Source organism: Mustela putorius, unplaced genomic scaffold (assembly GCF_011764305.1).
Source record: "Mustela putorius furo isolate JIRA1106 unplaced genomic scaffold, ASM1176430v1.1 tig00003937_pilon_pilon_pilon, whole genome shotgun sequence".
NCBI lineage: Eukaryota > Metazoa > Chordata > Mammalia > Carnivora > Mustelidae > Mustela > Mustela putorius.
Genome location: NW_025422082.1, coordinates 823,209 through 830,694, shown reverse-complemented (window position 1 = coordinate 830,694; position 7,486 = coordinate 823,209).

Sequence of the window (7,486 nt, the reverse complement as noted above, 5' to 3'; positions counted from 1 at the left end):
GTCTTATAAGGAATCTCTAGGTTGAACTTTTAGTAGCCTCTCCGGGCCAGAAGCCAAGCTCTGTACTTGCCATCAGGCATGCCTGCAATACCTGTCGATTTGGGCGAATTCCTCTTCTGAGGCTGCATCTACCAAGGAGTGACATTCTTTACTCACCTGGTGAGGCTGCTGGGAACTCTGTAAGCAAGGTATCAGGCCAGCAGTCCCAAGGGGCTTTATGGCTCCAGGTTTCATAAAGTCAACCTTAGTTCCTTTAAACTGTCTGGTCATATCTGAGTTTATGCATATCTTTCTCAAATATGACATTCCAGTCAAAGCCTTGGTAAAATAACCAGTTTCCAATGGTGTCCTGTTACAAGGAGAACAGATTCTTATTGAACTTATGCAAAAGACTGATTGCCATAGAAGAATGCTTACTGAGACCTTTTGGTTTCAGAGGGTTCATATAGAGAGAAAAGCTTGAATGCTTTGAGCACTTTTACAAATGAGCACTTATACATCTCTATAAGTTACAGATAACTTAAGAAAAAGTATCCCTAGTCTGGAAGAGCAAACATTAGAGAGAACCGGCAATGTTTAAAATAAGACAAAACATTAAGAGACACAACACTATAATCTTTTAGTTCATTTAGTCCCATGTTACTAAATCTGGTGAATGTGGCTTTAGTCAGTTTTGGAAATTCTTACCCATTTCAGTTTTAGGACTTTCAAGTATATCAAATATCTGTATTTGTCCTGAAAGTCCTTTATAGGAATCTCCTTGAAGATAAAACTCATTTTACAAGAGAATTAAAACAATTATAAATGACAAAAACTCAGAATGGATATGGTTATAGCTAAAGAGACATGGGAATTTACAATTTAGCTGCAAGAAAATCAGGTTACAATTTCTGTAACATATAACATAAAACTTTAGGAAGTGCATAGAATCTCTAGAATAGTTATAGCATTTTCCCAAATGTAACCCAATGTTTATCACTGGTTTAAATCTTGTCAACAATTGCTAAAACCTTAGAAAGTTTAAAAACACATGCCTAAATATAATTAGGGATGTTAAACACCTGATAAAACAAAACATGGGAACTGAATTTTTCAGGCGGGCAAAGAGGAAACCATTTACATTTTTTTAACAGATCAATTAGCTAAGAAAACTTTGCCCCTTTTAAACAGAAAGAAAACCAGCATTTTATACCAGTGTCTTTCCCTTTTTTTATTTTACTTCTAAGTGTGCAGTCTTAAGATAGGAGTTTTCTGGGTTTCTCTCCTATCATGAATGATGTTGCAGACAAGGGAGGGGGGGGGATCTTTCCCCTGCTGTCCTGTTTGCATCCCTCATGGGAATTTAGGAGCGTCTTAGCTAAGGCCTGTCCGCATAAACCCCGGACCAGGCTACTCCGTGGAGTAGATGACCGTTATGCCATATGACACCCCGTGAGACTCAAGGTGCAGCCCCCTCAGACTCCGTAGCCAAAGTGGTGGAGCCATACAGACACATTCACACAGTCAGACACTCTTCAGATTCAAACAGGTTGGATACCCTCCCCTTTTGGGCGTCTCTGGCTAATGGGAGGTGATCAGTCTCCCCTTTCACTCTTTACAGATTAGAGTGAGTTTCTATGGTTACAGGCAAAGGAGGATGGTAACAGGGTGTTTTCGCAGTCCCTCAAGGTTGGGCTGCTTCCTTAATCTCTCAAGGCCAAATGGCCCTTATACTTGGAAGTATAATCTGTGTGGAGGCAGGCCAGGAGAGTGCTAAATCACCTTGGAGGCTGTTTTTCTTTCTTTTTTTAGTCTGTCCTGACCATATCTAAAAATTTCTTTTGTGAAGATTTCCATTCACAAACCTTCTACAACTTTCCTTTGCATTCAGGTTTTGTCCCAAGCCATTTCCTTCCAAACAACCATCTCATTTAGGACAAAATTACCTTCCCTTACCTTCAACAAAATGTATTCCCATTCCTTAAATCTTTCTTACTTATCATCTACTTTCCTACAGAGTTTCCCTTATTTCCATCAGTCTTAGTTACACTAAGCAGAACTTTGTATTCTTAGAAACACCTTTAGTTATTAACCAATTGTAAACTGTTACACAACAGAAATCTTCAGGTGGCAAATTTATGAATCAGTTAAGTGGCAAACAAGTTTACCAGCAGATTTAAATACTCTTAGTTTCTTTGCAGTAAGAAGTCAAAAGCACAAACCTACATCCAGTAATTAACGACTTAGCTTTTTATCCTGTCTGGTTAAGATATAGATGTCCACAATTCAATTCCATTTGTCATCCAAGCAAAACTTTAAAACTTTCAGGTTACCAAAGACTTTGAAAGCTATTTCAGCAATTACCCATTAGAACTTTGAGACAGACAATTAACCATCAGTTTAGTCATTCCTTTGCTAACAAATTTTAACAAGTAACACAAGCTTATTTGATCTTCAGTAAACTTTGATAGAATAAAAGTTTCACATTTACTGCTGTAACTTCAAAGACACATCTTATCTTAATTAAACCAACAATCTTAACTTAGTTCCAATACTGATTTACGTTCCACCTGGACCCACTCCACTTTGAATGTTTACCTGAGACATGCGTGGGAAGATCTGGAGTGGGGAGGTGTTAGGTCCAGGGGGTGTTGTTCTTGCTCCTTGACAGTGGAGAGAGAGAAGGAGCTGTGGTGCATGATCTAGAGGCCAGTCATGCAGGCTGCACACACGTTGGTACAGAAACACGTAAGGGGGAAACAGAAGAAACAAAGTGCCGCCAGGAGGCAGAGAAAGGATTCCCAGTTTTGGAGCTCCTAAGCCCCAACAGAGGAGCAGACATCATGCTTTCCCACCAGCAAGGGGGAAGGGGTTAAGCAGTCTAAGTCAGGCCAGAGAACACAAGGAAACTTCCCCGAAACAAAGAGAGTTTCGGCAGCTGCTTGGGAATATTCCTTATAGTCTCTGTCTCGAGTGAGACCAACCCCAGTTGGCTCCAGTTATAGCCATTAACAAGGGAAGTGAATGAGGGAGAAGCCCCATTTTAGACTCAAAGAAAACACCAAGGACAACGAGTAGAACACACAAAACAATTAACAAAAAGGTCGCTGCGCGGTTTCGGTATGCTACCGAAAGCAAGGTTTCCACTGGCCCAGAGGAGCCTCGAGATCTCCCTGCGGTGGACAAATTCCGTCCAGGGCCGAGGGGATCCTCTGGAGCGGACAAACAGATATATCCCTCGGACAAATGAGGGGCTCCAAAAAATTGGGCCCCTCGACACCCTGGAGCGTCCCCCAGGGTTGGCAGGGGAGAAGTCCGAGCTCGTCAGCTCCTTCTCAAGCTGCCTACAAATACAATCCAACAACGCACGCTGTTGTACAAACACTATACCGCTACCCGCAGTATAGGTCAAACAGAGGCCTCTCAAGACTAGAGACAAACAAGAACACGAGACTGGATACAAACGAGAACATGAGACAGGAGACAAGAATGCTGGCCAGCTTACCTCCCGGTGGGAGTCAGTTGGATCCGTGGGCAGGAGTCCAATGATCTCGGTGGAACCTCCAAATGAAAGACCCGCGGATCCCCTTACCCAAGAATCCAACACTGCCACTGGATGCAATCAGCAAGAGGTTCTTTATTGTTACGCAGGCGCCTGCGGGTGGTCAGCAGCTCCTGCTAGCTGAGCACACCCGGCTGGGGTGGTGCCGGGTTTTTTTTATAGACAGGTACAAACAAGTTTTGGGTGGGGCGCAACTGATTGGTGGACAGTTTGAACTTTTGAAAAAGGCATACTTGGAGTTTGCGGTTTGGCTCCAGGGACCCACGCGTGCGAAGAGAGCGGCGGGAAGGGGGAAACAAAGAGGGGAAGTTAGACCTTACTACTCAGCAGAAAGACATCCTGTCTACGTGACTATGTGGCCCCCTGCCTACATGACCATGCCCCTGCTATTAGGAGAGGGTATCTTGTTCAAACAGGAGTTAAGTGTCATGCCTTAGTAGCCAAGCTGTTACAGAAAGGCAAAAGAGCAGTTACATTGAATTCAACCCTGGGGGAAGGGTCTTTTCACTGCAAGGGGAGGAGGGGTACTCTTACACAACAAAAGAGCAGTTAATTATTTAAAGACTGGGGGGGGGGTCTTTCACGACAACCCCACCATGTTTCTTAACCAGTTGACCTAACTTTTAACCCAGTACACTCGCTTGGATCCTGCCTCTCCTGCGGGGGCCACGGTACTGGCTACTCATTTTATCTCTCAATCGGCACCGGATATACAGAGAAAGTTAAAGAAGGCTGAGGAGGACCCTCAGACCCCCATTTCTGACTTGGTGAAAATGGCATTTAAGGTCTTTAATTCCCGTGAGGAGGCGGCTGAGCTTAAACGACAAGCCAGACTCCAGCAAAAGGTTCAGTTGCAGACCCAAGCCTTGGTAGCAGCCCTGCGGCCGGCCGGCTCTGGGAGCCAGCAGAGAGGGGCAACCAATCGCACCCCGTCGGGGGGCCTGTTTCAAATGCAGGGCCGAGGGACATTGGGCTCGCCAGTGCCCCAATCCAAAGCCGCCAACTCAGCCTTGCCCTCAATGCCATTTGATGGGCCACTGGAAATCTGACTGCCCTAACCTCGGGGTATCTTCGACGCCTCAACGTGGGGGACCCCCCGAGATAGTAAGTCTGGCCTTTCAACTGCTTGGATTGGAGGACGACTGACGAAGCCCAGACTCAGCCACCCCTCTCACCCAGGCCGAGCCCAGGGTTATGCTCCAGGTAGCGGGTAAGTCCATCTCTTTTTTGCTGGACACGGGGGCTACCTACTCTGTTCTGCCTTCCTACTCGGGACTTACTCGAACCTCACCAATTACTGTTATGGGGATCGATGGGACCTCCTCCAATCCTAGGGTGACCCTTCCCCTTACCTGTAGCCTGGATGGGTTTCCCTTCCCCCACTCGTTCCTATGATTCCTTCCTGCCTGGTCCCTCTACTGGGTAGGGACATTCTCCAGAAACTAAGGGCAACTATCTGCCTCTCCCCTTCCTCCCCTCTATCCACCTCAACCCGTCTCATCCTACACCTCTCCACTCCCTCGACCCCCGCTCCAGATGACCTACCTACTGTAGACCCTCAGGTGTGGGACACCTCAGAACCCATCATTGCTTCCCACCTTACCCCGGTTCAAGTACAGCTTAAGGATAACTCTAAGTTTCCCTCAAGCTCAGTTGCCTATTTCCTTAGCCCACCGCCAGGGCCTGAAACTATCATAGAACGGCTTTAATGTCAGGGACTCCTGATCCCCATCATTTCCCCCTGTAACACCCCATCCTCCCAGTACGCAAGCCCTCAGGGGCTTATCGACTGGTACAAGACCTTAGGCTTATCAACGAGGTCGTGGTCCCCCTCCACCCAGTCGTTCCTAACCCTACTGTCTCGCGTTCCCCCAAACACCTATGACTTTACTGTACTGGAACTAAAGGACGCTTTTTTCACTGTCCCCTTGCACCCTGATTCCTATTTTCTTTTTGCCTTCACCTGGGAGGATCCTGACACGCATGCTTCTGGACAATTAACTTGGACTGTTCTACCCCAGGTGTTCAGGGACAGCCCTCACATTTTCGGCCAGGCCTACAGACTTAACAGCAGTGCGTCCTTAAGGCCAGTACTCTACTACATATGTGGATGACCTCCTCCTCTGTAGCCCCTCCCTCTCGGTCTCCCAAGAGGACACCTCCACCCTACTTAGCTTTCTGGGGGCCAAGGGATATCAAGTACCCCCCTCTAAGGCCCTCAACATGACCTTAGGGCGGCCCATCACGGTCTACTCTCCTGCTGACTCACAGAGCTCCTTAGCCACTGATCCCTGGCCCATCTGACTCCCGTCTCCAGCTATTCCATCTGCTATTCCTAGAGAACCCGCATCTCTCTCTCTCTACCTCCCCCCGCTTAAACCCTGCAACTTTACTGCCTAAACCCTTGCCAGATAAGGGGTGGATCCAGGACAGGATTGCCCTGCCAGGCAATCTGGTGCACACCTTGATTACTGACATCCACCAATCCCTCCATAGTGGCCCATAGGCTCTCCACTAATTTCTTCAGCCATTGTTCTATCATCCTTCCTTATCTAAGGTAATCGAAGTTGTCCACAGGGCTTGCAAAACCTGTTCTGCCGTGAATTCACAAGGAGGAATCTGCAGACCAGGGCCTAACCAACAGCTCCGAGGTCATCAGCCGGGGGAAGACTGACACCTGGACTTCACTCCCATGCCTTGCCATAAAATTCATTCACAGGCTGGATCGAAGCATACCTCATCGCCGAGGAAACAGCAGACGTAGTGGCTACAATACTCATCGAGCGCATCATCCCGAGGTTTGGATTGCCCCAGAACCTCCAGTCGGACAACGGACCTGCCTTCATCTCCAGTGTAACCCAACAGGTAGCTGAGAGCCTCAACATAACCTGGAAACTTCACATCCCATACCACCCACAGTCATTGGTAAGGTAGAAAAGGCCAATGGGCTGCTCAAAGCCCAACTCACCAAACCTACTCTAGAAACCCGTCTTTCCTGTCCTACACTTCTGCCTATGGCTCTCACCAGACTCCTGGCTACGCCCCGCGGGTCTTCAGGCTTAAGCCCATTTGAATTACTATACGTCCGGCCCTTTCTTAGAAATCACAGCCCTCCAGCCATTTCCCCGCCTCTTTTATCCTATCTGCCTTACCCCACTCCTTGTCGTAGGGATACCCCTCCCTATTGACTGGCCACTCCCCAACTTCAGGGCCACAAATAATACAGTCCATATGGGCCCCATTGGGGGAAACATACCTATTATTAATGTGTCCTCCCTTACCACCGCAGCTGCCATATCACTAATTCCTCCCTCCTGTACTGTACTCCCTCGGGAATATTTCTCTTGTGCCCTCAGGGAATCTATCGCTGCCTGACCACTAATGACTCCCTGGGCTGTATATTCATTCTACTATCTCCTACCACCATCTACTCTGAATCCCAGCTGCTGTCCATCCTATTTCCCCAACACCATGGAGGAAGGGCTGCCCACCTCCCATTCATAACAGGGGCAGGAATAGCCACAGGGGTGGCAACTGGAACAGCGGGGATAGGAACCTCCATAGACTTTTTCTTACAAACTCTCCCAAGCCCTGAATGATGACACGGAACGGGTTGCTGACTCCCTCACAGCCCTACAGACGCAAGTCACCAGCCTGGCAGCCTTAGCTCTACAGAACCAACGGGCCTTAGGCCTTCTGACCACCGAAAAAGGGGGGACCTGCCTATTATTAAATGAAGAATGTTGTTACTTTGTTAACCAATCATATAGTTACCTCCAGGATCAAAGAACTCAGGGATCGGATCCAAGCACAGTGGTGAGACACATCCTCCTGGGGCCTGGACCCCTACAACTGGGTAACCTGGCTGCTCCCTCTGGCGGGACCTGTAAGCATAATCCTCCTCCTAATCTCAGTTGCTCCCTGTCTTTTCCGGTACTTGCAGGG